Source organism: Schistocerca gregaria, unplaced genomic scaffold (assembly GCF_023897955.1).
Source record: "Schistocerca gregaria isolate iqSchGreg1 unplaced genomic scaffold, iqSchGreg1.2 ptg001122l, whole genome shotgun sequence".
In the NCBI taxonomy this organism is placed as follows: Eukaryota; Metazoa; Arthropoda; class Insecta; order Orthoptera; family Acrididae; genus Schistocerca; species Schistocerca gregaria.
The window spans coordinates 3,294-7,500 of NW_026062456.1; the positions used below are offsets into that span (position 1 = coordinate 3,294).

At 57.2% G+C, this 4,207-nt stretch overlaps 3 non-coding genes across 3 annotated transcripts in view; all 3 read left to right on the plus strand.

Annotated features, from left to right (window-relative positions):
- The first annotated feature begins 337 nt into the window (after positions 1–337).
- Positions 338–2,230, plus strand: LOC126328351 (small subunit ribosomal RNA). The gene has a single exon (XR_007561856.1). It is a non-coding gene; the product is annotated as a small subunit ribosomal RNA (ribosomal RNA).
- Positions 2,231–2,601: 371 nt separating this feature from the next.
- On the plus strand, positions 2,602–2,756 carry LOC126328347 (5.8S ribosomal RNA). The gene has a single exon (XR_007561852.1). It is a non-coding gene; the product is annotated as a 5.8S ribosomal RNA (ribosomal RNA).
- A 188-nt stretch (positions 2,757–2,944) lies between these two features.
- Positions 2,945–4,207, plus strand: part of LOC126328352 (large subunit ribosomal RNA) — a 4,222-nt gene continuing 2,959 nt past the window's right edge. Inside the window, exon 1 of the ribosomal RNA XR_007561857.1 lies at positions 2,945–4,207. This exon is cut by the window's right edge and continues 2,959 nt beyond it. This is a non-coding gene — a ribosomal RNA (large subunit ribosomal RNA).

The window sequence follows — 4,207 nt, forward strand, 5'->3', positions numbered from 1 at the left end:
GTCACCGTAGGTGGCGCGTGTTGTTTCCCGCCGGCAATGCCACGACAGCACGCTCCCGGGCCTCTGTCGGCAGCGGCAAGCTCAGTTGGGAGCACGGGTGTTCGCACTGAAAGCGTCTACTCGCCCATCTCCGGGCGATTGCGCCTCTCTCGAACCCGACCAAGTACTTAGGACGGCGCTGCGCGCCGCCGGGACCTGAGAGGGTTTCGAGGTGTATCGTGCAGGGGAGCTCAGCCTCCTCCTGTTTGCAGAATAATTGAGCGGACGCTTGCGTGTTCGCGCGGGCCCTCGGGACACACTCCCGGGCGGCCGGCTGCTCAGCTCTCGTTGACGCAGCTCCCTGGTTGATCCTGCCAGTAGTCATATGCTTGTCTCAAAGATTAAGCCATGCATGTCTCAGTACAAGCCGCATTAAGGTGAAACCGCGAATGGCTCATTAAATCAGTTATGGTTCCTTAGATCGTACCCACGTTACTTGGATAACTGTGGTAATTCTAGAGCTAATACATGCAAACAGAGTCCCGACCAGAGATGGAAGGGACGCTTTTATTAGATCAAAACCAATCGGATTGGCTCGTCTGGTCCGTTTGCCTTGGTGACTCTGAATAACTTTGGGCTGATCGCACGGTCCTCGTACCGGCGACGCATCTTTCAAATGTCTGCCTTATCAACTGTCGATGGTAGGTTCTGCGCCTACCATGGTTGTAACGGGTAACGGGGAATCAGGGTTCACACTAGATCGCGTGTTCTGAGAAACGGCTACCACATCCAAGGAAGGCAGCAGGCGCGCAAATTACCCACTCCCGGCACGGGGAGGTAGTGACGAAAAATAACGATACGGGACTCATCCGAGGCCCCGTAATCGGAATGAGTACACTTTAAATCCTTTAACGAGTATCTATTGGAGGGCAAGTCTGGTGCCAGCAGCCGCGGTAATTCCAGCTCCAATAGCGTATATTAAAGTTGTTGCGGTTAAAAAGCTCGTAGTTGGATTTGTGTCCCACGCTGTTGGTTCACCGCCCGTCGGTGTTTAACTGGCATGTATCGTGGGACGTCCTGCCGGTGGGGCGAGCCGAAGGGGTGCTTTCGCGTCCCGAGGCGGACCCCGTTTAAATCCTACCAGGGTGCTCTTTGTTGAGTGTCTCGGTGGGCCGGCACGTTTACTTTGAACAAATTAGAGTGCTTAAAGCAGGCAAGCCCGCCTGAATACTGTGTGCATGGAATAATGGAATAGGACCTCGGTTCTATTTTGTTGGTTTTCGGAACCCGAGGTAATGATTAATAGGGACAGGCGGGGGCATTCGTATTGCGACGTTAGAGGTGAAATTCTTGGATCGTCGCAAGACGAACAGAAGCGAAAGCATTTGCCAAGTATGTTTTCATTAATCAAGAACGAAAGTTAGAGGTTCGAAGGCGATCAGATACCGCCCTAGTTCTAACCATAAACGATGCCAGCCAGCGATCCGCCGCAGTTCCTCCGATGACTCGGCGGGCAGCCTCCGGGAAACCAAAGCTTTTGGGTTCCGGGGGAAGTATGGTTGCAAAGCTGAAACTTAAAGGAATTGACGGAAGGGCACCACCAGGAGTGGAGCCTGCGGCTTAATTTGACTCAACACGGGAAACCTCACCAGGCCCGGACACCGGAAGGATTGACAGATTGATAGCTCTTTCTTGATTCGGTGGGTGGTGGTGCATGGCCGTTCTTAGTTGGTGGAGCGATTTGTCTGGTTAATTCCGATAACGAACGAGACTCTAGCCTGCTAACTAGTCGCGTGACATCCTTCGTGCTGTCAGCGATTACTTTTCTTCTTAGAGGGACAGGCGGCTTCTAGCCGCACGAGATTGAGCAATAACAGGTCTGTGATGCCCTTAGATGTTCTGGGCCGCACGCGCGCTACACTGAAGGAATCAGCGTGTCTTCCTAGGCCGAAAGGTCGGGGTAACCCGCTGAACCTCCTTCGTGCTAGGGATTGGGGCTTGCAATTGTTCCCCATGAACGAGGAATTCCCAGTAAGCGCGAGTCATAAGCTCGCGTTGATTACGTCCCTGCCCTTTGTACACACCGCCCGTCGCTACTACCGATTGAATGATTTAGTGAGGTCTTCGGACTGGTACGCGGCATCGACTCTGTCGTTGCCGATGCTACCGGAAAGATGACCAAACTTGATCATTTAGAGGAAGTAAAAGTCGTAACAAGGTTTCCGTAGGTGAACCTGCGGAAGGATCATTACCGACTAGACTGCATGTCTTTCGATGTGCGTGTCGTGTCGCGCAACACGCTACCTGTACGGCAGTGGCCGTGCGCCGCGTGCGGAACCACGCGTGCCTCTCAAAACTAGCGGAAGTGTTGTTGTTGTTGTTGTTGTGTGGTACGAGCGCTGAAGCTCTGGAGCGGCTGGCCTGCGGTACCTGGCGCCTGGCGCCGGTTTTGAATGACGTTCGCCCGAGTGCCTGTCCGCTCCGGTGTGGAGCCGTACGACGCCCATCGGCTGTGAGGCCGTTGGACACAAAAAAAATAGTGGAACAGGGGCCGTCAGACGCCTCAGTCCCGCAAATGCTACTGTCTTGAAAGAGACAGTGGGAGACTGAAAAGGAAAAGATCACCCAGGACGGTGGATCACTCGGCTCGTGGGTCGATGAAGAACGCAGCAAATTGCGCGTCGACATGTGAACTGCAGGACACATGAACATCGACGTTTCGAACGCACATTGCGGTCCATGGATTCCGTTCCCGGGCCACGTCTGGCTGAGGGTCGGCTACGTATACTGAAGCGCGCGGCGTTTGTCCCGCTTCGGAGACGTGGGAGTGTCGTGGTCGCCTGTGTGGCCGGCCGCGTCTCCTTAAACGTGCGATGCGCGCCCGTCGCCTGGCGGTTCGCATACCGGTACTTTCTCGGTAGCGTGCACAGCCGGCTGGCGGTGTGGCGTGCGACACCTCGTACAACGACCTCAGAGCAGGCGAGACTACCCGCTGAATTTAAGCATATTACTAAGCGGAGGAAAAGAAACTAACAAGGATTCCCCCAGTAGCGGCGAGCGAACAGGGAAGAGTCCAGCACCGAACCCCGCAGGCTGCCGCCTGTCGTGGCATGTGGTGTTTGGGAGGGTCCACTACCCCGACGCCTCGCGCCGAGCCCAAGTCCAACTTGAATGAGGCCACGGCCCGTAGAGGGTGCCAGGCCCGTAGCGGCCGGTGCGAGCGTCGGCGGGACCTCTCCTTCGAGTCGGGTTGCTTGAGAGTGCAGCTCCAAGTGGGTGGTAAACTCCATCTGAGACTAAATATGACCACGAGACCGATAGCGAACAAGTACCGTGAGGGAAAGTTGAAAAGAACTTTGAAGAGAGAGTTCAAAAGTACGTGAAACCGTTCTGGGGTAAACGTGAGAAGTCCGAAAGGTCGAACGGGTGAGATTCACGCCCATCCGGCCACTGGCCCCCGCCCTCGGCAGATGGGGCCGGCCGCCCGCGCGGAGCAATCCGCGGCGGGGTCGTGTCCGGTTGCCTTTCCACTCGCCGCGGGGTGGGGCCGTTCCGGTGTGCGGTGGGCCGCACTTCTCCCCTAGTAGGACGTCGCGACCCGCTGGGTGCCGGCCTACGGCCCGGGTGCGCAGCCTGTCCTTCCGCGGGCCTCGGTTCGCGTCTGTTGGGCAGAGCCCCGGTGTCCTGGCTGGCTGCTCGGCGGTATATCTGGAGGAGTCGATTCGCCCCTTTGGGCGCTCGGGCTCCCGGCAAGCGCGCGCGGTTCTTCCCGGATGACGGACCTACCTGGCCCGGCCCCGGACCCGCGCCGCTGTTGGCTCGGGATGCTCTCGGGCGGAATAATCGCTCCCGTCAGCGGCGCTTCAGCTTTGGACAATTTCACGACCCGTCTTGAAACACGGACCAAGGAGTCTAACATGTGCGCGAGTCATTGGGCTGTACGAAACCTAAAGGCGTAATGAAAGTGAAGGTCTCGCCTTGCGCGGGCCGAGGGAGGATGGGGCTTCCCCGCCCTTCACGGGGCGGCGGCCTCCGCACTCCCGGGGCGTCTCGTCCTCATTGCGAGGTGAGGCGCACCTAGAGCGTACACGTTGGGACCCGAAAGATGGTGAACTATGCCTGGCCAGGACGAAGTCAGGGGAAACCCTGATGGAGGTCCGTAGCGATTCTGACGTGCAAATCGATCGTCGGAGCTGGGTATAGGGGCGAAAGACTAATCGAACCATCT